At 43.1% G+C, this 27,500-nt stretch overlaps 2 long non-coding RNA genes across 3 annotated transcripts in view; both read right to left on the bottom strand.

Annotated features, from left to right (window-relative positions):
- Positions 1-27,500, bottom strand: part of LOC134453528 (uncharacterized) — a 33,113-nt gene that overhangs the window by 636 nt on the left and 4,977 nt on the right. The window contains exon 2 of the long non-coding RNA XR_010035638.1: positions 324-441. This is a non-coding gene — a long non-coding RNA (uncharacterized LOC134453528). The remainder of the gene's footprint in view (positions 1-323; positions 442-27,500) is intronic.
- On the bottom strand, positions 13,014-18,989 carry LOC134453527 (uncharacterized). 2 transcript variants are annotated; one of them, XR_010035637.1, is made up of 8 exons: positions 18,859-18,989; positions 18,111-18,159; positions 17,386-17,455; positions 17,085-17,189; positions 14,362-14,440; positions 14,148-14,257; positions 13,756-13,860; positions 13,014-13,159 (listed from the first exon to the last, which is right to left on the bottom strand). It is a non-coding gene; the product is annotated as an uncharacterized LOC134453527 (long non-coding RNA). The 2 variants fall into 2 exon arrangements; XR_010035636.1 differs by lacking the exon at positions 18,859-18,989 and having other exon boundaries at positions 18,111-18,388.

Below are 27,500 nucleotides of genomic sequence, written 5' to 3'. Positions count from 1 at the left end.
TGCATGCACATGCGCATACAGTATGTCTTTGCGTGTAAAAAAAATGTGTGTAAAAACTGAACTTTAACATATACGGTTTCAGTATACTGAATGATTTTCCAGCCTTTACACACACACACACACACACACACACACACACACACACACACACACACACACACACACACACACACACACACAGATGGTTTTGATCTGAAGTGAAGTTGTTTGTCTGAGTGAGAAGAAGGGAGTGTGTGTGGTGTGTGTGTGTGTGTGTGTGTGTGTGTGTGTGTGTGTGTGTGTGTGTGTGTGTGTGTGTGTGTGTGTGTACTGCATTAACCTACCTTCGTAAGGCCACTGCTGTTGGAGCACACCAACAAGGTGGGGCCCTCGCTCCAGGTGGTTCCCAAATCCCGGATGCCATATGTTTTGACCTCTTTTGCTGGGGTAGCTTTGTTGTTACTGGAAAAAGTACAAGTGTAAAAACATTTCCTCACTCTCAGTTTAGGGTTAGGGATAGGTTTAGTTTTGGCCCAGTTTAGCATTCTTAAGCTATTGGTAGGGATAATATAAATGAAAGGGCCCCACAAAGATATTAAGGTTGGGCTGTGCGTGCGTGTGTGCGTGTGTTTTTTAAATGGTTGCATTGAGAGTAGAGTGGAGTTATCCTTCCAGTCACCTTCTCCTCATCTCTCCTCCTATAAAATACTACACACACACACACACACACACACACACACACACACACACACACACACACACACACACACACACACACACACACACACCTCATCTCTCCTCCAATAAAATACTCTTAATGGGCCTTAAAGTGCTCTCTCTTTACCCCCCCCCCCCCATCCCCCCACACACACACACTCGTTCCTCAATGCAATGTGTAGGTGGCTGTGTGTGTGTGTGTGTGTGTGTGTGTGTGTGTGTGTGTGTGTGTGTGTGTGTGTGTGTGTGTGTGTGTGTGTGTGTGTGTGTTTTGGGCTGAGGACTGGCTTGCATCCAGGCTACTGAGGATGGAGGGGGACAGGCTTGTGTGTGTGTGTGTGTGTGTTGGTGTGTGTTGTGTGTGTGTGTGTGTGTGTGTGTGTGTGTGTGTGTGTGTGTGTGTGTGTGTGTGTGTGTGTGTGTGTGTGCGTGCGTGCGTGCGTGTGTGCGCGCGTGTGGGTGTTCGTGTGCGTGCGTGCGTGCATGTGTGTGTGTGTGTGCGTGTGTGTGTGTGAATGCGTGCATGTGTGTTTGTGTCTGTGTGTCTGTGTCTGTGTCTGTGTGTGTGTGTGTGTGTGTGTGTGTGTGTGTGTGTGTGTGTACGTGTGTGTGTGTGTGTGTGTGTGTGTGTGTGTGTGTGTGTGTGTGTGTGTGTGTGTGTGTGTGTCTGGGGCACGGGGGAAGAGGAGGGACAGGCTTATCAGGAAAAGCACATGGCACAACACTCCTGACACTCTCAACATGCACTCTTTTAACACACACACACACACACACACACACACACACACACACACACACACACACACACACACAGAGAGAGAGAGAGAGAGAGAGAGAGAGAGAGAGAGAGAAGAGAGAGAGAGAGAGAGAGAGAGAGAGAGAGAGAGGGAGAAAGAGAGCCATACACACATACCCAAGCAACACAAAATACTGTAAGGATATAATAATTACGTACAATAACAATTATCAATATCTATATATTATCAATAATAAACAGTAATGATGATAATAATATCAATAACAATAATGATAATAAAAACTAGATTGCATGTCTTTACAGAAAATACTGAAGCATGCTTGCGCTTCATGCACTCATTGCCTTTCATGCATACGTTGCCCATCGTGATTTGGTTGTCCTTAATGTATGTGTTGCCCTTCATACATGTGCAACACACACAATCGTGCACACACAGTCGCACATTGTCTAATCAAAAAAATATATATCATAGAAGGTTTTCTTATTGTAACACCACCTATAGACCATGTTGCAAGATTACATGATACTTTTCTGTCTGCTTTGGGGATGGGGAAGGTCAAATATACTCAAGAAAATGGAAAAAAGGAGGCGCACACAAGACTTGTGAAGGCATTGAGACATTGAGAATGGACTAGCTCCGAAACGTCTGTCTCTCTAGTTAACCTTAGACTTCTGTTGTATATTTTCGGCTTCAATACACTTAAAAAAAAAGAAAAACACATGTCTTGTGTGCGCCTCCTTTTTTCCATTTTCTTGAGTGATTACTACTTTTTGGGAGTGCTCGCACCAAGTAATACACGAGTATCAAGTTCAAAGCGCAGACGCCGACCTTTGTTGGTCTTTTGTCATGCACGAAGGTCAAATATACCAAATTTGGTTGTCATACATCAAAGGGCTGTCGAGATGTGAGGTAACTTCCTTTTCGGTATACCACAACATTGGCAAAACACATTTTTGGTAGTTGTAGCACATGCCAGTGGCCAATTTGCACCATGTTCAGTATTTGATTCGTTGTCAAGGTGTTAAAGAGATGAGCTAACTTCTTGTTTGGACAGTGTGTGTGCCTTTGCTGTAGGACTGCACGATTATGGAAAAAAATCATAATCACGATTATTTTGGTCAAAATCGTAATCACGATTATTAACTCATTGGCTGCCAGTCATTTTCATAAAAGAGTTAAGGAAGAAAAATCCGCACTCACAAGATGCGTCTGGTACCACTGAAGGACTAAAGGACTAACTGAAGGACTAATTTTGTTAATTAATTTGTCTTTTGTTAAAACTTAAATCCCCTTTCTCCTCCATCTCACACTCCTCCTCTCTCTCCCTCGCCTTCTCTTTCCCTCCATCTGTGTGTGTGTGTAAGTGTGTGTGTGTGTGTGTGTGTGTGTGTGTGTGTGTGTGTGTGTGTGTGTGTGTTTCTCTGCTCGGGTGAGTTTTATATGACAGTGCCATTTTCTGCTCGGCCAGAAGTACAAACACAGAGTCATAAAAGTGTCAGCAGCCATCCATCTCTCCCTCACACACACACACACACACACACACAGACACAGACACACACATACACACACACACGCACACTCACACACACCTACAAAACCCTCACCTACACCCTCACATATACCTATCCATCTCTCTATCCAGCTCTACATCCATCTACTCTATATCTTTTCTTCCCTCCCTCTATTTCTCTCTCTCTATATATATATATTCCCCCTCTTTATTTCTCTCTCCCTCCCTGTCTATATTCCCCTCTCTCTCTTGCTTTCTCCCTCTCTTTTGCTCTCGTCATCTCTATATCTCTCTGTCTCCCTCCGTCTCTACACCCCCCCCCACACACACACAGACACACACACAAAATCACTCCACACAAACCTACACACACCTATAGAGACATACACCTGCACACTACACACACAGAAGGAAAAGATGCGTAGAAAAGAGAGAATAGAAGAAGAGCAGAGGAGAGAAGGGCAGAGAGTGCACATAGAGGAATTGGAGGAGAACAGAAAAGAGAGAGTGGAGGAGAGAAGAAGAGAGAAAGAAGAAGAGAGAGGGGAATAGAGTGCATATAAAAGGGAGGGCAGGATGGGGAGGACTTTGCCAACAGTTACCATAGTGACGCCACATGCCTGACGTATGACTAGCTACTGGTTACATGGGACATTTAATTCTGAATTAACTCTGAATTAATTCCGCTTTGAAAACATCATGTAAACACTTCACAATTCGGAATTAAGTTTATTTGGAATTAAACCTTATTCCTTTCTTAATTCCAAGTAAATTTATTTCCACTTTAAAAGCAAAGCAGAGTGACGCTCTGATGAAGATGGAAGTAACACCGTCGAAACATGTCAGGTAAAAGATAAAAACTTTTACATGCCTTAAGGCAAAAGAAAACCCTAAGTGTTAAAGTCAAACAGTTAGACATAATGAACTTAATAAATATGATAAAACATTACACTTCACATTAACGATAAATATTCATTATACACTCAGTAGGCCTATATACTCAGTATGAATGTAGCTACTAGATCAGATGTGCTCGATCAGACACATGCTATTTTTACAGATGCCAATGTCTAAATACAAAAAAGGAAAGAGGGAAATGGAGTGCAAGTCCAGGCCACCAGATTGACTACAACTGGACGAGAATGGAGGGATAATGGAGATACTACTAGATCAGATAGCAAACACCGGACTGCAATTTGATGCATGTTTTGCTTATTTCCTCTAATTATTGCTTATTAAATGTTCACAACAGTAGGCTATAATGGTTTCACAATGAGTGTTGCTTCAAAATGGACTAGCTGATATTACAGAATTATTGACTTGGAATTGCATTGGGTTGGTACAGTGTTGTTCCCTTTATGTTTTTTGTAGTATAGTAGTAGCAGCCTATATTTTGTCTTTCACATCCGAATGGGCAAACACTGTGAAAGCACTGGTGTGCATTGCATTTAGTTGCATTTCTGACGTTTGTTTTAAATAATGCACTGGTGATAGCAATAAGAGGGAGAAAACTAGTTGTTGGCTATTTGTAGTGTTTTTCACCCATCAGCATTCATCCTGTTACAAACTTGTTGGCTTTTACAAACAGGGTGCTGTCTACTCTTGGCCTTCTGTGTTCTACCGTTTTGAAAACCTATTGGCTACTTGCCTCTCGATGTGCGGTGCCAGGCAGGCACACAGTCACCATTCATTAAAAAAAAACATCCGATTTCTGCGAGCACTCGCGCACGCAGACACGACACAGGCAGACACAAACGGCTATCGTTTATATCAAAAGTACTTTCACAAGCTTGTCGCACAACTTTCCACTAGAATCTAGGCAAATCACACACACACACACACACACACACACACACACCTCATCTCTCCTCCAATAAAATACTCTTAATGGGCCTTAAAGTGCTCTCTCTTTACCCCCCCCCCCCATCCCCCCCCACACACACTCGTTCCTCAATGCAATGTGTAGGTGGCTGTGTGTGTGTGTGTGTGTGTGTGTGTGTGTGTGTGTGTGTGTGTGTGTGTGTGTGTGTGTGTGTGTGTGTGTGTGTGTGTGTTTTGGGGTAAGGACTGGCTTGCATCCAGGCTACTGAGGATGGAGGGGGACAGGCTTGTGTGTGTGTGTGTGTGTGTGTGTGTGTGTGTGTGTGTGTGTGTGTGTGTGTGTGTGTGTGTGTGTGTGTGTGTGTGTGTGTGTGTGTGTGTGTGTGCGTGCGCGTGTGTGTGTGCGCGCGCGTGCGTGTGGGTGTGGGTGTTTGTGTGCGTGCGTGCGTGCATGTGTGTGTTTGTGCGCGTGTGTGTGTGTGAATGCGTGCATGTGTGTTTTTTTTTGTGTGTGTGTGTGTGTGTGTGTGTGTGTGTGTGTGTGTGTGTGTGTGTGTGTGTGTGTGTGTGTGTGTACGTGTGTGTGTGTGTGTGTGTGTGTGTGTGTGTGTGTGTGTGTGTGTGTGTGTGTGTGTGTGTCTGGGGCACGGGGGAAGAGGAGGGACAGGCTTATCAGGAAAAGCACATGGCACAACACTCCTGACACTCTCAACATGCACTCTTTTAACACACACACACACACACACACACACACACACACACACACACACACACACACACACACACAGAGAGAGAGAGAGAGAGAGAGAGAGAGAGAGAGAGAGAGAGAGAGAGAGAGAGAGAGGGAGAAAGAGAGCCATACACACATACCCCAGCAACACAAAATACTGTAAGGATATAATAATTACGTACAATAACAATTATCTATATATTATCAATAGTAACAGTAATGATGATAATAATATCAATAACAATAATGATAATAAAAACTAGATTGCATGTCTTTACAGAAAATACTGAAGTATGCTTGCGCTTCATGCCCTCATTGCCTTTCATGCATACGTTGCCCATCGTGATTTGGTTGTCCTTCATGTATTTGTTGCCCTTCATACATGTGCAACACACACAATCGTGCACACACAGTCGCACATTGTCTAATCAAAAAAATATATATCATAGAAGGTTTTCTTATTGTAACAACACCTAGAGACCATGTTGCAAGATTACATGATACTTTTCCGTCTGCTTTGGGGATGGGGAAGGTCAAATATACTCAAGAAAATGGAAAAAAGGAGGCGTACACAAGACTTGTGAAGACATTGAGACATTGAGAATGGACTAGCTCCGAAACGTCTGTCTCTCCAGTTAACCTTAGACTTCTGTTGTATATTTTCGGCTTCAATACACTTAAAAAAAAAAAAAACACACAAGTTTTGTGTGCGCCTCCTTTTTTCCATTTTCTTGAGTGATTACTACTTTTTGGGAGTGCTCGCACCAAGCAATACACGAGTATCAAGTTCAAGGCGCAGACGCCGACCTTTGTTGGTCTTTTGTCATGCACAAAGGTCAAATATACCAAATTTGGTTGTCATACATCAAAGGGCTGTCGAGATGTGAGGTAACTTCCTTTTCGGCATCTACCACAACATTGGCAAAACACATTTTTGGTCGTTGTAGCACATCCCAGTGGCCAATTTGCAGTTAGTGTTCGGTATGTGATCCGTTGTCAAGGTGTTGCAGAGATGAGCTAACTTCTTGTTTGGACAGTGTGTGTGCCTTTGCTGTAGGGCTGCACGATTATGGAAAAAAATCATAATCACGATTATTTTGGTCAAAATCGTAATCACGATTATTAACTCATTGGCTCCCAGTCATTTTCATAAAAGAGTTAAGGAAGAAAAATCCGCACTCACAAGATGCGTCTGGTACCACGCACTGATGAAGGCTTGATAGCCGAAACGCGTTTGCTTTTTGGACATGGTGGTAATATAAATAAATAATGAGACGCATCTTGTGAGTGCGGATTTTTCTTCCTTAAGTTGATCCATTTGGTCGCACACCCAAAGACTTTCGTTTTTCCAAGAAGTTGAGCGCGTCCTTGCCTAAACATAAAAGAGTAATCCACAGTGCCAGAGATTTTGGGTGTTTTTTGGAGGCTCACAGAAAATTGAGTTCTGTGTCTATGTCAACACCATACCTATCAAAACACAGATTAGACTCTCATCTGTCCTAAAATAAACGGTGTCTCTCTACCCCTTTCCGTTCTTTCATAATCATCTGTTGAAAATATGTGGAATTTTCGCCAAAATGCTGCCTTCTCGCCAAAAAGCGGTTTTGCCCATAATGACATCGTCCTAACAACACCAAACCTATCAGATGGAATTACAGAGTCTTCTGTCATCTTCTGAACAAGCGCAGATGACCTCAATTATTATTTTTTAAATGATCCCTTATTTTATATACAAAAGACGCATCAAAACAAAATAAAGAACACACATCATGGTGACCTAATGTAAAAATAACTGGCTGCAGCAGAGTGCTGTGAGGTTAACGTATGAAAATAAAAGTTTGTTATGAAGCAGCTGTGAGCGTCAATGTTAAACCACATCTCCGCTCTAATGGAAATATAGAAGTCCACAGTGAAAAGGGGTGTGTGTGTGTGTGTGTGTGTGTGTGTGTGTGTGTGTGTGTGTGTGTGTGTGTGTGTGTGTGTGTGTGTGTTTCATGCATCTGGGGAGTACAGTGCAATATGCTAAGGAGAGATTTAATACAGTTCAGTATGGAGTGGGAAAACAGTTGGAATTGGTGTGTGCATGTCAGAAAGAGAGGAAGAGAAAGTAAGAGTGATGGGAGGAAGAGAAAGAAAAAAGAGAGTGGTTTGTGCATGTGTGTGTGTGAGAGAGAGAGAGAGAGAGAGAGAGAGAGAGAGAGAGAGAGACTGCGTAGAGAGTGTGTGTATGTCTGAAAAGGAAAGAAAAATATACAGAGAAAGGTGTGTGTGTGTGTGTGTGTGTGTGTGTGTGTGTGTGTGTGTGTGTGTGTGCGCGGGTGTGGGTGTGTGTGTGTGTGTGTGTGCGCGCCTGTGTGCCAGCGTGCACAAGCGCGTGCGTGCGTCTGTGCGTCCCTGTGTGCGTGCGCATGTGTGTGTGTGTCTTTCTCCTTTCTCAGTCGCCCAAAGTTAATGCTCTCAGTCAAAATGTGCTCGATCCAAGCTGTGGAACTAAAATGTGCATACACACATACACACAGACACACACACAGAAACAGACTCACACATAATGTGAAGAATATTGAAATTCACTGAGGCAGAGCACGAAGACTGTGTGTGTACTCATGGGTGAGACACTGTGTGTGTGTGTGTGTGTGTGTGTGTGTGTGGTATTTTATTGATCTCGTGTGGCTGAAGGACTAATTTTGTTAATTAATTTGTCTTTTGTTAAAACTTAAATCCCTTTTCTCCTCCATCTCACACTCCTCCTCTCTCCTCCCCTCTCTCTCCCTCGCCTTCTCTTTCCCTCCATCTGTGTGTGTGTGTGTGTGTGTGTGTGTGTGTGTGTGTGTGTGTGTGTGTGTGTGTGTGTGTGTGTGTTTCTCTGCTCGGGTGAGTTTTATATGACAGTGCCATTTTCTGCTCGGCCAGAAGTACAAACACAGAGTCATAAAAGTGTCAGCAGCCATCCATCTCTCCCTCACACACACACACACACACACACAGACACAGACACACACACACTCACACGCACACACCTACAAAACCCTCACCTACACCCTCACATATACCTATCCATCTCTCTATCCAGCTCTACATCCATCTACTCTATATATTTTCTTCCCTCCCTCTCTTTCGCTCTCTCTCTCTCTCTAGATATCCCCCCTCTTTATCTCTCTCTCCCTCCCTGTCTATATTCCCCTCTCTCTCTTTCTTTCTCCCTCTCTCTTCATCTCTATATCTCTCCGTCTCCCTCCATCTCTACACCCCCCCCCACACACACACAGACACACACACAAAATCACTCCACACAAACCTACACACACCTATAGAGACATAACTTACACCTGCACACTACACACACAGAAGGAAAAGAAGCATAGAAAAGAGAGAATAGAAGAAGAGCAGAGGAGAGAAGGACAGAGAAAAGAAGAGATTGCGCATAGAGGAATTGGAGGAGAACAGAAAAGAGAGAGTGGAGGAGAGAAGAAGAGAGAAAGAAGAAGAGAGAGAGGGGAATAGAGTGCATATAAAGGGAGGGCAGGATGAGGAGGACTTTGCCAACAGTTACCATAGTGACGCCACATGCCTAACGTATGACTAGCGACTGGTTACATGGGACATTTAATTCTGAATTAACTCTGAATGAATTCCGCTTTGAAAACATCATGTAAACCCTTCACAATTCGGAATTAAGTTTATTTGGAATTAAACCTTATTCCGAATTCAGTGTATGGCTCATTCCTTTCTTAATTCCAAGTAAATTTATTTCCACTTTAAAAGCAAAGCAGAGTGACGCTCTGATGAAGATGGAAGTAACACCGTCAAAACATGTCAAGTAAAAGATAAAGACTTTTACATGCCTTAAGGCAAAAGAAAACCCTAAGTGTTAAAGTCAAACAGTTAGACATAATGAACTTAATAAATATGATAAAACATTACACTTCACATTAACGATAAATATTCATTATACACTCAGTAGGCCTATATACTCAGTATGAATGTAGCTACTAGATCAGATGTGCTCGATCAGACACATGCTATTTTTACAGATGCCAATGTCTAAATACAAAAAAGGAAAGAGGGAAATGGAGTGCAAGTCCAGGCCACCAGATTGACTACAACTGGACGAGAATGGAGGGATAATGGAGATACTACTAGATCAGATAGCAAACACTGAACTGTAATTTGGGGCATGTTTTGGTTATTTCCTCTAATTATTGCTTATTAAATGTTCACAACAGTATACTATGCATAATGGATTCACAATGAGTGTTGCTTCAAAATTAGCTGATATTACAGAATTATTGACTTGGAATTGCATTGGGTTGGTACAGTGTTGTTCCCTTTATGTTTTTTGTAGTATAGTAGTAGCAGCCTATATTTTGTCTTTCACATCCGAATGGGCAAACACTGTGAAAGCACTGGTGTGCATTGCATTTAGTTGCATTTCTGACGTTTGTTTTAAATAATGCACTGGTGATAGCAATAAGAGGGAGAAAACTAGTTGTTGGCTATTTGTAGTGTTTTTCACCCATCAGCATTCATCCTGTTACAAACTTGTTGCTGTCAACTCTTGGCCTTCTGTGTTCTACCGTTTTGAAAACCTATTGGCTACTTTCTTCTCGGTGTGCGGTGCCAAGCAGGCACACGATCATCATTGATTAAAAGAAAACGTCCGATTCCTGCAAGCACTCGTGCGAGCAGACATGACACAGGCAAAGACAGACGTCTGTCGTTTATATCAAAAGTAACGCTCTTTCACAAGCTTGTCGCACAACTTTCCACTAGAATCTAGGGAAATCATCCACAAATCAGACCTGCGCAGTGCGCAAATGACTGAGTTGATTTCGCAAGTCAAACGAAACACATAATCCGAGAAGAGGAGCACAGAAGTTGAGCCACTCAAAAATAAGCACACACACACACAACTGTTGCTGCACACAATTCAAGTTAGCAGAAATAGCATAGTAGTAACACGGTACAATAAGCCTAGAAGCAATTCCAAACTGCATTTGGACCATGAATCCCCCCATCAGAACACTGCTTCCCAGAACAAGACGTGACATAATATTTGGCTCCCTCTGGGATAGCCCATCCTATCCGGGACCGGTGCGGTGCAACCCAATTCTAACTTGTTTTTTAAAAAGATATATCGCAACAACAAAGTTAATCTGCTATGATTACAGGTCAGACTGTAAATTATCCGCCATCAGAAAGACAACTTCAAGAGCTAGTTGCACAAGCAGTCAAACGCGCTAAACTTTGAGGATGAAACGCATGGTAGCCAGCTGTCAGTGATAGCCGTCCCATTTGGGGCTATGATAGTAGAAAGTCACAATGCATAAAATGCAAATGAAAGTGAAAGTGAAAGCCCATTGGGAAACTCCAACTCCCATTGTCATTGTGACACAGCACTCCACAGCACACAAGTGAACACTGCACACTGCACACAACGAAATTGCATTTATGCCTCACCCGTGCAAGGGGGCAGCCCTCAGTGGCGCCCCATGGGGAGCAGTGCGGTGGGACAGTACCATGCTCAGGGTACCTCAGTCATGGAGGAGGATGAGGGAGAGCACTGGTTGATTACTCCCCCCACCAACCTGGCAGGTCGGGAGTCGAACCGGCAACCTCTGGAATGCAAGTCTGACGCCCTAACCGCTCACCAATGACTGCCCATAAATCCTTAATGAAAAGGATATCATACACAGTTGAAAGTAAACAATTCTTTATTTTCTAACTATCTGCCGCGGCAGGTGCAATGATTATGGAAACATCTCCTACCTTCTTCCATCTATGCATTCCATGCCGTGTTAGCCCACATTGGAATCTAACTCCAACACGTCTACCGATTGTCACTGCACTTGTCTTTAATATATTAACTTATTTTATTTTCTGCCATCAGCAACAGGCATGTTGATGGCCTATATTCTAGGGAGGTGGGGAGCTGTCCTTGCCAACTGAGACTCGCAGCCTGCTTGATTTTTTCCCGGAGTGGGTTCGCAGCAAAATAAGTGTTTCAATCGTGCCCAGTCACAATCTCTGTTCCTCTCAAACTGGACTTGAAATTAAATATGCCTTATTTGCATATCTTATGATATATTCCCGCATCATACACAGCACGAAAAGGGGGATTTGTGACAATGAACTCGTCCCTAATCGTCCACGGACTTGCCTAACTTTCGTCTGATTTTGAGCGCTTGAGAGAATCAAAACTATCAATTTTGGTGACACCTAACTCGCCCGGAAGCGAATCGCGAGCCGCGGGCAGGTCTCACAGCAGGGTGTTAATGGCCCAACGATTACCACATGAAAGGCAATGACAGCCAGCCCGGAACGCGGACTAGCCTTGCTCTTATTGGACGAAAAAGACACGTGACTCAAAGTAAAAGAGCTGCGCTATTGGTTAGCAGCTACGACCTTCTATTGGTCACGTTGGATTAATTTATGCAGACCGTATACAGTAGGTCCGTATAATTATGCAAAAATTATTACTAATATAGCCTACCTAGGTTGATTTTACTTTGTATATTCACATCATTATAGGCTGCACTGTGATGGGGCTTTAGCATGCATGATGTGAATTTATTGATAAAATGAAAATGAATGAAATGAAAATTATTTTTTTAAAAACGCTTTTAATATCACACCAAAGCAAACAATGTACACACACTTTGACAAGAACCATGCAACTACACACATACCCTGCAAACAATAGGCCTATACTATACTCTATATGCAGTGATGTACACAGCACTCAGGTCACAAATGTACAACTAGGAAACATTTCATTACCGACAGGTTAAGTTTGGGCAGGCTGTCATCATGCTTTAGCGTACGTATCGCACGCTAGTGCATGGTGCGACGCATTTTGAATTCAAAGCGTGCTCCTCAACGCAACGGTAAAGCGCTTTCATGCACTTTTGACTAGTGACGAGGTTTGCGCAGTTTTCCCGCCGTGTCGGCGATTTTGTTTTGTCACAGCGCATTTCTGTTACTAAACGCAAATATGTTTTGCTGTGCCCTAACCAAAACCACCCCTAAACCTAACCTGTCAGTGAAGTAATGTTTCTGCTGCTTTACTTTTGCCAAGAACAGCAAGATTAGGCGAATTTCTACCTAAATTGTGCCTAAACCAAAACCATCCCTAAACCTAACCTGTCACAGGGCGTTGTGGAGCACGACTTAACTTGAAAATGCGTATTGGACACACGCGATAGTGAGTTCAAATCAGCGTGTCATAGATACGCTTAGCCTATGCATGATGTTTGGGAAGGGCACAATTCATAAAACTCAGAAACATACAATGCTTTTTCAAAAAAGGGTTCTATGTTCCCCGCTGCATCCAAGTAGACTGCTGCCACATTGCTAAGAGCAGGTTGTTGTTACATCTCTGACAGGTTAGGTTTAAGGATAGTTTTACTCAGGGCACATACAAAAATGGATTTTAGTAAAAGTTGTCAATTCATAGTAAATATGTGGTAAATATGAAAGTAAGAGGAAAATACTACAGGTACTGCCTTTTAATACAGACTATACAGGTATGTACAACATTATAAACATTGCAGTTGATTTCATGTTCTTCAGCCAGGGTCTACTGAAGGTCTCTGGTCACTGCGTCCTCGTCATACTGCAACAGGCATTCAGTCTCACTTCTGGGAGCTGTAGAAACAACAAATAAATTAATACTTCACCATGCACCTCATATTGACATAGCAAATATATCAATAAGCAAGTCATATTGAGCCCAACAGGGATAATGTCCTATTTCAGTCTTCTATGGTCTCATGCACTATGTCTCCCTGCCAGGATATGTAGGATGTAAGAAAATAAATCAAAACATAGCAATGCACAGCATTGAGAACTTATCTATAAAGTAGCACAAGTCATATTGCCAATGTAGGCCAGGGGTGGGGAACCTATGTCTTGAGGGCCGTTTGCGACCCTTGAGGCCGTTTTATCTGGTCCCCGATATAATTTTAATGTTATTCATCTTCACATAAAATATGACATTTTGTAAAGGAACCTTAGAAAATACATTTGCAATACAATTAAGTTATATTCAGGGAAGCTGAAGAAGGTGGTGTTTGTTTAAATGTGGCTGCCTTCAATATAGGTCTAAAGTGAAGGGGAAAATCCTGGTTTGTGTTCATAGTACGGCCCTTGGAGAACTTTTACGGCCCCTCGGATGAATTTGAATTGGCCCTTCGAATGAGAAAGGTTCCCCACCACTGACGTAGGCTATAGGTTAAGCTTACCCTCTTTCACTCTTCTGTGGTGAGACTGTGCCCATTTTGGGTTGACCTCCACACGCGTCTGTAGCACAGCACACAGGATTGCAGGACACAGCATCCTGCAGGACACTACAAAAAAACAAAAAACAAACAAGGGGAATGAATAAATTACCTGACCAGTTATTAAACAAATGAAAATTGATGTGCCAGAGCTGTGGTAAAAGTAACCTTAGGTCCAAATCATCTAGGCCTAGGGTGTGTGTGTGTGTGTGTGTGTGTGTGTGTGTGTGTGTGTGTGTGTGTGTGTGTGTGTGTGTGTGTGTGTGTGTGTGTGTGTGTGTGGTAAATCCAGTGTTCACATTATTCAGATATGAGAATTAATTCATTCATTCATTTTAACTGACATTAGTACATACCCATATCAGTGCCATTTCACCCTGCCAAGACACTGGACCTGGGTCTATTGGAGCTCTCTGCTCAGGGTGTCCTCGTTACACTGCAGCAGGCACTGTTGTTTCTATAGTTCCTAGAAGCGAGACAAATAAATAAATACTTTGCCATGCACCTCATATTGACATAGCAAATATGTCAATAAGCAAGACCTATTGAGCCCAACAGGGATAATCTTACACTATATCAGTTTTCTGTGGTCTCTTGTAAGATTGGCCCATCACCATTCTGCAGGACACTACCGTCTCCCTGCCAGGATCTGTAGGATGTAAGAAAATAAATCAAAACATAGCAATGCACAGCATTGATTACTTATCTATAAAGTAGCACAAGTCATATTGACAATGGGGCACCTAAGTCACGCCCTTCTACTTCCGATCCATGGGGCTGGAGCTCTCAAAATTTTGCATGCAAGTTAATGGAGCGAGTCAAGCTAAATCCTCATCCCGTTTGGCATGTGCTCCGGATTTCACATATGATGACAGTGAATTTGAAAGGCTTGGATTTGCGTCGTAAGACCACTCATTTTCGGCACGCAAGAAACGTTATTTTAGCTTTTGTGCAAAACTGTGTTGGAGACTACACGTGCGCCTCGCATATCTGACGTGAACCGAGGCACAGCCAACCCTACCGCTGCACCGTGGCATAAGTGGCTGCACGTCGGACATGCGACGTCTGTTTTGTAGTCCAAATAATTACATATTTTTGCACACACACAACTCAAAAATCACTTGCCAAGTGAAGTCAACAAGCACACCATTGGTTGTTATTAATTCTGAGGCACAGCATATGTGTGATCGACGGGGAAATGCGAGGTGGGTCGGAAAATAGCTTTGATCAGTCCATTACAGCCCAGTCAAAAGTTTTTGCGTTGCCAGCCCCACAAGCTGCCCGGAAGGGGTGGAGACTTAGGTGCCCCATTTAGGCCAGGGGTGGGGAACCTACAGTGCCCTCCATTATTATTGGCACCCCTGGTTGAGATGTGTTTTTTAGCTTCCAATTATTATTATTTTTTTCTAAATAATATGGGACCTTAATGGAAAAAAAGACAAAAATCCAACCTTCAATACAAGTGCATTTATTCAGTGGGGAAAAAATCACACATAAAGAAATAATTATTTGACATCAAATAATGTGTGTCACAATTATTAGCACCCCTGTTGTTAATGTTTTGTACAACCCCCTTTTGCCAACAAAACAGCACCTAATCTTCTCCTATAATGTTTCACAAGATGGGAAAAGACAGAAAGAGGGATCTTCAGCCATTCCTCTTTGCAGAATCTCTCTAAATCATCCAGAGACCTGGGTCCTCTCCTCTGTACTCTCTTCTTCAGCTCGCCCCACAGGTTCTCAATGGGGTTGAGGTCTGGGGACTGAGATGGCCATGGGGGGAGCTTGATTTTGTGTCTGGAGAACCATTTCTGTGTAGATTTGGCCATATGTTTAGGGTCATTGTCTTGCTGAAAGACCCAGTGACGGCCCATCTTCAGCTTTCGGGCAGAGGGCAACAGATTTTGATTTAAAATGTCCTGGTATTTCAAAGCATTCATGATGCCATGCACCCTAACAAGCTTCCCAGGGCCTTTGGAAGCGAAACAGCCCCACAGCATCACTGACCCACCCCCATACTTCACAGTGGGTATGAGGTGCTTTTCAGCATGCGCATCTTTCGTGGCACGCCAGACCCACTTAGAGTGTTTGTTGCCAAAAAGCTCAATCTTGGTCTCATCTGACCAAAGCACACGGTCCCAGTTGAAGCCCCAATACCGCTTGGCGAACTCCAGACGTTTGCGTTTATGATTGTGGGTGAGGAAAGGTTTTCTCCGTGCATGCCTCCCAAACAGCTTGTTGGCGTGTAGACAGCGCCTGATGGTTGATTTGGAGACTTTGTGACCCCAGGATGCTACCATTTGTTGTAATTCTGTAACAGTGAGCCTTGGAGATCTTTTGATTTCCCTTACCATCCTCCTCACTGTGCGTGGTGGCAAAATAAACTTGGGTCCTCGTCCAGGCTTGTTTACCACTGTTCCAGTTGTTTTGAACTTCTTAATTATTCCTCTCACAGTGGATATGGGCAGCTGCAGTTGAGTGGCAATCTTCTTGTAGCCTCTGCCTGACCTGTGAAGGTCGACGCACATCTGCCTCACTTGTATGCTGTGTTCCTTTGTCTTTCCCATGTTTAAGAGTGGATAAGAGAAATGGCCTCGGTGTCGCATCATATTTATACCCCAGGGAAACAGGAAGTGATGAATTACTAATTAAATGTTCCTACATACTCTGGTAAACTTTGTAAACTACTGTAGAAATGACAGAAATGCTTCAATTATATTTATTTCCTGGGAATTGTTAACGGTGCCAATAATTGTGGAACAGGTGATTTAATGAAAAATAATTATTTTTTAGTCAGGGATTTTTTTTATTTTCCTACAATTCATTTGAGTTGAAGGCTACATTTTCCTAACATTTTCAGTGTGACAGTATTCTTCTGCAATAAACACTGAATTTATTTTAAGGCTTTTAACACATCTCAACCAGGGGTGCCAATAATTATGGAGGGCACTGTATGTCTCTAGGGCCGTTTGCGACCCTTGAGGCAGTTTTATCTGGCCCCCCGATATAATTTTAATGCTATTCAGCTTCACATGAAATATGACATATTTTGTAATGGAATCTTAGAAAATACATTTGCAATACAATTAAGTCATATTCAGGGAAACTAAAGAAGGTGGTGTTTGTTTTAATGTGGCTGCCTTCAATATAGGCCTAAAGTGAAAGGGAAAATCCTGGTTTGTGTTCATAGTACGGCCCTTGGAGGACTTTTACGGCCCCTCGGATGAATTTGAAGCGGCCCTTCGAATGAGAAACGTTCCCCGACCCTGACGTAGGCTATAGGTTAAGCTTACCCTCTTTCACTCTTCTGCGGTGAGACTGTGCCCATTTTGGGTTGACCTCCACACGCGTCTGTAGCACAGCACACAGGATTGCAGGACACAGCATCCTGCAGGACACTTCAAAAACAAGGGTAACGAATAAATGACCTGTCCAGTTCTATAAAAAAAGAATACCCTGAAAAAGAACACCCTGTTGTTTCTACAGCTCCTAGAAGCGAGACAAATAAATTAAATACTTTGCCATGCACCTCATATTGACATAGCAAATGTATCAATGAGCAAGTCATATTGGTCACAAAGAAGTTAATCTTACATTCTTTCAGTCTTCTATGGCGAGTTAGGCCTTCAGGTGACTCGTCTTCGCCATATTATGAGACAGCAGCCTGTGAAAACATGGTAAATAGAATAACCCATTAACCTTGGGTCCTAATATAATACATGGACATAAACTAGCCTACATTATTTAGACAAGGTCAGTAGACCTCCACGTGAAACAATAAGAAAAAGTGACCATACATAATTTCAATTTCTTGAAGAGGCCATCTACACTTATTTGTGCAACAAGTGCTGTTTTGAGGACCCATACTTTTTAAGGACAGGTTGCCTACTGTTGCAAATGGCAGGGTATTTCACATTGATTTCGGGGTGGCGTGCTCAACTTGACCACTCTGGTCGACATTGAGCTCGCGCTGATACATTGGGCTCGCGTTACTGAGAACGATTCCCTGATTGACGCTCCCCTGTCGGCTCGCTCCCACTAGCCAGACTATCGGTCCCACCGCCATATAACGGAGCTAGTTATCTTTTTGATGTTAGTTTTTTGTTTCTAACCCTAACCCTAACCTTGACCCTAAACCTAACCCTAACCCTAAATTGCTTGTATGTGGCAGTGTATGATAATACGTGAAATATAATCGGGTGGGACTACACGTCCGGGAGTGATAGAAACACCTGGGACTGCACGTCCGGGAGCGATCTCAGTTGGGAGTGTCCATCTACCACCGTTTCAAAGTAGCATGGAACTAAATTATATCCCACCTTTGACTTGATTTTACGCCGGTGGGTCTTGGAACCCCTGTGTGACTGCCTAGGTTTCAGGATAGAGAAAGTAAAACAAAAATCATTGAGTAAAATCGATGGGGGACAAATTGTAGCTTTTGTAGACAACGTCGCTACTTGAGGAAAAATAGCATTACTACAGGGATGTTAGCTACTCGATACATAGTAGTGACGCTACGACCAAGCTACTAGAGAATGTAATTAAACTAGTCGCTTCGCTACTGCCCAGCACTGAAAACCAACATACCCAGACGGCACACCAGTCTTTCCGACGTCGCCTAGATGCATTTTTGCCGCTGTAAAATACATTGGCAAGGCGTCTAAGCGTTAGTTCATCAGCGAAATACCGGGCAGACGTGAAAAATGAGCAGTGCCCAGCATCTAGTTGATTAGCTAACGCAATAGCATGCTAACGGTAGCCTTTGTCTATCTTTAGGCATGGGAAAGACAACTGAGAACGAGCAATGTCAAACAATTTACCATCAACAAGTATACTTAACATATTCACTGTTTCACCACAGCATTTTGTCATTACGATGCTCGCAAGTCATCAGAATTTACTAGCGTACAGCAGCAACTAGTGTAGTCACATTGAGGGGACTTGAGCTACCAGCTATGTAAAACGGCTGTGCCATAACTTAGCAATGGCGGATCTGTGTTCAGAGGAGCTATTCAATCGCTCTTGAGTACTGAAACTTTAAACCACAGTTGAGTAAAATGTACTTACATGTATATGACGCCCATTTTCCGTTGGTATGTGAGGAACTTTTCCCCCATATCGCCAAGAAACTTGTAAACCACACAGACAGCGCGTGGTTCTGTTCAATCAGGAAGGTGATGTTGACCGCGGCTGATGGCTTCTTTGTGGCTTGTGTGTGGAATTCTTCTTCTTCTTCTTCTTATGGGATTTTAATGGCGGACTGGACGCCTACAGGCGTATTGCCGCCACCTACGGGTTAATAGAGCTCACTACAGTATATGGGCCTCATATTCTGGCATAGAGGCCAGAGGATTTTAAAAACTTGAGAAGACTGGTGGTAACTTTATAGTCCTTCAATTGTAACAGGACGGGGATAGAAACAGTGGTAACACCAAGATCGGAAAGATCACTGAAAAGTACACGCCTAAACTGTCTATACTTTACACACAGTATTAAGACATGGGAAACTGTCTCAGGTACTCTACACACGTCACACAGCCCATCTTGATGTTTATGAATCAAGTGTAAATTAGAATTCAGGGCACAATGCCCTAATCTGAGACGTGTTAACACTACCTGCTGAGACCTAACTCCAGATACTGTACAGTGGGTACTTATAGACGGCTGAATTGCATACAAATGTCTCCCCTTTACCTCTTTGTCCCACTGGAGCTGCCATGACTGGAACACTTTTTCCATAAGTCTACTCCTTAATTCGGTTCGACCAGGCCTGACTAGCAAGGAAACCTCGTTGCTCTCTAGGCTTTCTTTGGCACAGTGGTCAACAAGCTCGTTTCCCTCGACCCCCATGTGAGCTGGAACCCACAGGAATGAAATGTAGTAGCCTCTCCTGTAAAGGTCATACAGCAGAAGGAGAATATCAGAGATTAAATCAGGACGAGCATTAGAAGAGAGAACTTTAAGGCAGTGAAGAACTGATAGGGAGTCAGAGCAGATTAATACATTTTTAGATTGGTCCTCTGCTACCCATTGCAGGGCTTTTAAAATGCCCATAGCCTCTGCAGTAAATACAGACATATTATCACTTATTCTGAATCCTTTTTTATAATTAATCAATGGGATACAGAAAGCGCAACTAGCTCTACCAGAACCAGGGTCTTTGGATCCATCAGTGAAAATGTGTAGATAGGAGTTCCAGTTAAGCTGGATGTACTCCACAACAGAATCACTAGAGAATTCTACCTCTTCGTCATGTTTGAACTCATGCAACCCAAGATCGACTTGTACAGAGGGGAGGAGCCAGGAAGGGACTGGTCCCCAATGAGAGCTCTGGACTGGGTCCAAGTCAACTAAATTAAAGTCCTTGGCATGCTCCATACACTGTTTTACGAACGGCTGATTATGTGCCTGCTGAGGGCCAAACTCATAACAGTCCATAAGGATATGACTAGTAGGGCATATAGACACTTTTTCCCTAAGTCTATTCCAGTAGTGTAACGCAAGTTGAGTCCTTCTTAATTTTAAAGGCTTCTCTCCCGTTTCGACCAGTAGGGCAGGGATTGATGTGGAGGAGAACGCACCACAGCAGACCCTAAGGGCCTTTGACTGTATGACATCAAGCTTTTTTAAACAGGAAGTTGCAGCTGCACCATACGCCTGACACCCATAATCAAAGATGGACCTGATCATAGCTTGATATATGGTTAACAAGGTGCCCTTATCTGCCCCCCAAGAGAACCCAGTCAAACATCTCAAGACATTTATCACCTTGCCAGTTTTAGCAATTATACTAGAAATATGTTTGTTCCAATTAAGCTTGCTATCGAACCACATACCTAGGTATTTGAAACATTCGACCTTCTCTATGGGGGACCCATAAAGAGACAAAGATACATCACATTTCCTTCTGCGACTAAACACCACAAATTTAGATTTGGCCACAGATATCTTAAATCCCCATTTCCTAGACCAATTTTCTACAATTTTCAGTTCATTATTTAATTTATTCGAAATAAAAGGGATATTCCTGCCCTTGACCCATAGGGCCCCATCATCTGCGTACAGGGATCTCCCAGTCCCAGGGGATAGCTCTAGAAATATATCATTGATCATGACGTTGAAGAGAATTGGGCTAATTACACTGCCTTGCGGAGTGCCGTTCTCTATGTATGCTTCATCTGAGAAGGCTTGCCCTACTTTAACTTGAATAGTGCGACCTTCCAAGAAATTCCTAATCCATTCAAGAATACGTCCGCTAACACCATGGCTTGAGAGTTTTAGCAGGAGGCCATCTCTCCACATCATATCATAGGCCTTCTCAATATCTAAAAATACAGCAACAAGGGACTCTTTATTAGCAAATGCTCTCCTGATTTCATAGTCAAGGGCAACTACATTGTCCATGGTACTCCTTCCCTTCCTGAACCCGCTCTGGTAGTCTACCAATGCTCCTTTTGTTTCTAAAAAATGGACCAATCTGTCCGTCACCATTCGTTCCATAAGCTTACATATCACAGAGGTAAGGGCTATGGGCCTATATGAGGAAGGGGAGCTAGGATCCTTCCCGGGTTTCAACACCGGAACAACAACCGCATGTTTCCATGCCTTTGGCAGCTGGCCTTGCCTCCAGCTTTCATTCATTAAACTAAGCATTTCATCCAGGAGGACGTCAGACACATGATGAAACATTTCATAATGGAGGTTGTCCATTCCAGGGGCTGACTTCCTGCCTGCATCTATGGCCCGCTTTAATTCATCAATAGAAAAGAAAACATTAACAACATCACATACTGGATCTAGGGGGGACATAGACCGACTAACAAACTGCTCCCTCAGGTCCCTGGTTTCCTCATCCAAATTGTCTGAACTGTGCACCTTCCTATATGTATCCACTAAAAGATTTGCCTTTTCTGCAGGAGTCACAGCTGTCCTATTCTCATCTACAAGCACAGGGACAGTCGCCTTCCTACTTACCCCATTCATCCTCCTTACAGTAGACCATAGTTGAGACACTGGAGTGTCACCTGACAATGAAGCACAATACTCTCTCCAACTACTTTTCTTAGCAGATTTGACTACTTTCCTGGCCAACGCTCTACAGAATTTATAACGCACAAGATTATCAACAGTGGGAAACCGCCTCAACACTCTAAAGGCTTTATTTCTATTCCTAATTGCCTCATCACATTCCTTATTCCACCAGGGAACAGCTTTCTTCTTTTGGCCTGTGCCTTTCCTGGGAATAGCTGCCGCCGCCGCTGCAGAAATTACACTACAAAGACCACTATTCCACTCATCTACAGAGCTATCTTGAATGCCTGGTAAGAGATCATCACAGAAGGTTTCAAACTTTTCCCAATCTGCTTTCAAAAAATTAAATCGTCCTTCTATCCTATCCATCTCAGCCGGTAGCCTCAGCCCAAAAGTGCCTACTGTTGGGAAATGGTCGCTACCCAAGTTAAAAGGGTCAAGCACCTCCCATTGACTCTTACCTGCCAACTCGCCAGAGACTATCATTAAGTCCAAACATGAAGGGGTTAGGGAACCAAGTTGCACTCTAGTAGGATGCCCATCATTAATACATACCAAGTTAAAATCATGCATAATCTCCTCAACAACTTCTCCATTGCCATCAGTCCTTCTGCTACCCCATAAAACATTATGTGCATTAAAATCTCCTGTCCAAATAACCGGGGGGCGTACCTGCCTCATAATATCCTCAAGCTCCACTGCACTCAAACGTAGACATGGGTTATAAAAATTAAGCAGGGAAATCCTCCCAGTGGTGCTCCAAATTTCTATCACTAGGTTCGACTCTATTGGCACCACCTTATACTCGACACCAGACTTAATAAATGTACAACAACCCCCCCCTGCCCTGTCACTTCTATCTTTACGCACCGACATATACCCAGGTAAAACAAAATCCAAAGCGGGCTTTAGCCAAGTCTCCTGGACACAAATAACATGATAGCTTATTTCACTAGCAGTAACAAACCTTTTAAATTCCTGACCATTACCAATCAGACTGCGAGCATTCCACTGCAGGAGATTAAAGGCCATCTACCCATCCGCTCCCCCCACACTACTCTGGGAACCCGTAACACGACCCTCTCGCTCTTTGAGGAAATTAAACAAGGATTCAGGAGATACACTGACTTGCAAATATTTACCTGCCGCCGCGGATACAAGCTTTATTACATCAGACCTATTTGCCACCTTGGAGAATTTTGAACCTGAAATCACATCTGAAATAAATGCCAGAAAATCCACCTTCTTAATAATGAAGCTGTCGCTCGGAGGGAAATAGCTTGCGCTCTAGGTGCCAACACCTGCTGGGACTGGGAGTAGTAACCAACATTTTTCACTCTTCTCAACGCTTCAGCATAAGACACATTTTCGTTTGTCCTCACTTTTTGGACTTCCAAAGCGCTCGCATATACCCGACAGCCCTTGTAACCAGCACTATGATTTCCCCCGCAATTTGGGCAGCATAAGGCCGCATTGCAATCCTCATAATTGTGGTCTCCCCCACATTTCCCACACTTTCTTTTTGCTCTACACACTGCCGCAACATGCCCGTATCTATGACAATTGAAACACCGCAGAGGAGGTCTAATGTAAGGTTTCACTTGAAAGCTCAAATAACCAAGCCCAATGCGTCTAGGAATAGTCTCGGTGTCAAATGTCAACAGCACTGTTTGACTGGGTACTTTCTCATTGTCTTTAGTAATTTGGAAACGCTTCACTTCGCAAACCTTTGCCCCTTTAACGTTGGCCAGGATGTCTTCATCAGAAATCTCGGTAGGCACTCCATAAACTACACCTTTAGCCCTTGAGCCTGTCCCTGGTACAAACACCTCCACATCACATTTATTTAGAGAAGTTAAAGCAAGAGCCCGATCCTGTTGTTTTTTAGAGTTGCACACTACTAGGATTCTGCCATTAGCAAGAGTTTTCGCATGTTGGAAATGTCCTATTTCTTTCGCCAAACAGTCAACCAGTTGCAGTGAGTTCAAACCCTTAGTGTTACCTTTCAATTTCACAATTACAGCAATTTCTGTCTTCCTTGTTTTAGTTTGCTGAGACTCCCCATCACTCCCTGTGCTCGATTTACTATGTCTCTCTCTGCCCCGCTTCGCCTGTCTATTAGGACCCACAACAGTAAACTCTTCTCCTGCACTATCCATACTGTCTGAGAACCCCATACTGTCCTCCCCAGCCCAAGAACGCATCAGGCTACCACGAAATATCGTGGTTTAGCCTTGTTTGGTGTTACCACTGCTCTTTTCACTGAGAACAACCAACGCACGAGCCAAAAACGCTGCCACCGTCTCGCCGAGCCTCGTGTGTGGAATTCGCATTGTGCCAATTAATTTTACTGCCACCTAAAGGCTTGGTGTAGAACTAATTTAACCAGAGACGGTCTATTTTCAACTAACTTGAACAATCCTTGCTTTAGTTCAGAATACCATTTAAAAACCAGAGTGGCCAAGCACATTGATGTTTTTCCTCAAAAGCAGCTGAGGAACCTTTTTAATTCGAAGGGTCACTTCAAAATGTATGTCCAAGAAAGATCATTCAGATGATTCTATTTTGATAGCCTATTCTGTAGGTTCATTTAAATGTTTAGGGCCTATAGCACAGATCGAATTGTTTGATCAACTTAATTTCTGAGCTTATAGTATCATAATAAAATGTACTGACAGCAAAGCTGTGGCTAGTAGAAAGGTTTAATGCAGGGGTGGGGAACCTTTTTCATTCGAGGGGCCACTTCAAATTCCTACCATGGTCATAAAATCCTCTGGGGCTCGTACTATGAACACAAATCAGGATTTCCCCATAACATTTAGGCCTATATAGACACCTTTAGGCCTATATAGACATATAGACATCTTTAAAGGTAGACACCTTTAAAACAGTCCCCACCTTTTCTAGGTCCCCTGAATATAACTTAATTGCATTGGAAATGTAATTTCTAAGATTCCTTTAGGCCTGCAAAATATGTCATAGGCCTATTTCATGTGAAGTTGCAAAACATTATAATGATATCAGGGCGGATAAAACGGCCTCAAGGGCCCTCGAGACATAGGTTCCCTACCCCTGGTTTAATGGTTAGTGATTCTGAAAAACACCACTGGGCAGCGTGAAAAAACATACACACACACAGACACACACACACACACATTTTAGTAAAAGGCCAAAAAATGCCCTAGGGCCCCCAACAATCCCGTTGCCTAGGGACCCCAAAATCCTAGAAACAGGCCTGCCGACCCCCCACTCCCTCCCACCCACCTGACCTCACCCCACCCCACCCCACTTGAAATTGACTAGGGCAGCTCCCGACCTGATCACTGGCATTTACATATTAAAGGCTCTTCTAAGAAGGGGATGGGAGGGGGGCATGGGGGAGCCGCAAATGCTGTGGCTTGAGGTATGAGGCAATTTAAGGTGCAAAACTCATCCACAAATTCCTCTTTTCATGCAGTGATATGAGACATAATAGGCGTAGGCTATTTACTTTTTAATCTCTCTCGTCTTGCTGCGCCATCACCGAATTGTTGACCGCTTGTGTTCTTTTTTTTGGAACACGTGAGAACAATGGATGGCTCAACATAAAGGAATTACTAATGAGTGAATCTGTTGTATTACAATAGTGGAATGGTATAACTAAATACGTACACCAAACACATCTCTCGTCCCCTTCTCATTACCAGGAGTGCTCTCCATTTGAGTTCAGTTGGAAAGTAAAAGTTGTACATTATTTGACATAAATTATACCGACGGAAATCCATCCAAATGAAAGTCCAGTTGACGGAAATCCGTCGTTGCGACGGAGAACTTTAATCCAACACTCGACAGAAAATTACTTTAATTCCAAACTATTTAATTCTGAATCATTAATTCCTAATTTAAACCTCCATGGAAACGTTGCCATTGTATACATATTTCACATTGTCTATAAACAGTTTTATGTTATTTGATTCACAATATTATGTAATTAATTAGTAATGATCATATAGAATCTTATAGAAAAGCTTCCACTTTTCAAATAGTTATTAGGGCTGTGACGATACACTCCACTCACGTATCGTTACAGCTGTACTAATCATACACTGTCAAGCTCGCCCAAACGTCTTGTTTTGAATATCATGAGGAGGTGTTACTTGCTTGATAATCAGGGTCTGGCTAGCGGGCTCTACACTTTCAAAATTCCTCAAATGTCGTTTGAACATCAGGGCTGTTAGTACAGCCTATGAAGTTTCGAACAATGTTGAGCTTTTTCTTTGAAACCTTTCTTTCCGAGCTAACTGGCTTGCATTACTCTGTTTTGAGGCTATTTCACAGACGTTTAGAATTCATTTCTGAATGCAGCTAAGTTTTACTTCTCACAAAGATACAAATCCGATATGATGTTTTCATGATGAAATATCCATTTTGATCCGAAATTCTCCTCAAGGACACAGGTCACTCCACTGCTGCTTCTAATAGCAGAAATAAGGAATGAAAAAACTTGTCTGCGTGATGTCTGTATGCTTAGCAAGATATAATAATTGTGTATAATATTTGATTACAGCACAGGGGTGCATTTCTCAAAACCATCGTTGAAAACTGTGCTAGCTACTTTGTTGTTTGCAGTGCAGTTTCCCATTGGCAACTACCCAAGTTGCTAGCCTGGTATGACCCGCCTCTAATACTTCTCTTCACTCGTATTCATGGTCAGAGGTTCTTTTAACCTGACACGATTGTAGAGTGGGGGGGTTGCAGTCACTTCTGGTCTGATACAATTGGACAGCTGTCACCCAATTTCTGACAGATACTTATGGCGCATGCTAAGCGCCCAGAGTGAGTGCATGAAGCTAGCAATCATTAGCCTGGTGACCCGCCCATACTACTTTTATGAACTGGCCTCGTTTGCTTATTGACCGGCCGCCTGGTAGCCAGGCAAACCTTCCCCAGACAATAACCGTTTTTGGGTGGGTCATCAGGCTACCAAGTTGCTACCTGGCCAGCAACTTTCGAGAAACAGTGCTCAAAAATGTAATCGACCACTGTCATTCAACTTGTTCAGCGAAAATGATTGTTGAGAAACAAGGACACAAGCGCAGCGAAAAGTGGAGGGCTAAAAACTACGGCTCCCTCTTGCGTTGAGATGGTTATTTTACAGTTACCAGTTAAGAGTATGACTACGGTGTGTGTGTGTGTGTGTGTGTGTGTGTGTGTGTGTGTGTGTGTGTGTGTGTGTGTGTGTGTGTGTGTGTGTGTGTGATCTTATGCTTGAGTGTGCATGCAATTGTGTGTGCAAGTGTCTGTATGTATTTGTGTGTGTGTGTGTGTCCATAGCAGCAGGAAACAAAGTCAATTACAGAACAGGTTACAGGTTTCTTTCCTGCTCCACTGGCTTAGAGCATACACAGACACAAACACACACAAGCACGCACGCAAGCACGCACACACACACACACACACACACACACACACACACACACACACACACACACACACACACACACACACACACACACACACACACACACACACACACACACGTTTATTGACACACAAGCACAGACATACATAAGAACACACACATACAAACGCATCACAAAATCAGAACACACACATACAGATCGCTAATTGGCCGCGATGCTAACAAACAGAAGCAATGACAATGCTCACTCTGCTGTTCTCCTAAAACTCTCTGTCTC

Source organism: Engraulis encrasicolus, chromosome 8 (assembly GCF_034702125.1).
Source record: "Engraulis encrasicolus isolate BLACKSEA-1 chromosome 8, IST_EnEncr_1.0, whole genome shotgun sequence".
NCBI lineage: Eukaryota > Metazoa > Chordata > Actinopteri > Clupeiformes > Engraulidae > Engraulis > Engraulis encrasicolus.
The sequence above is the reverse complement of the archived record's forward strand: the minus strand, read 5'-3'. Positions and strand labels throughout refer to the sequence as shown.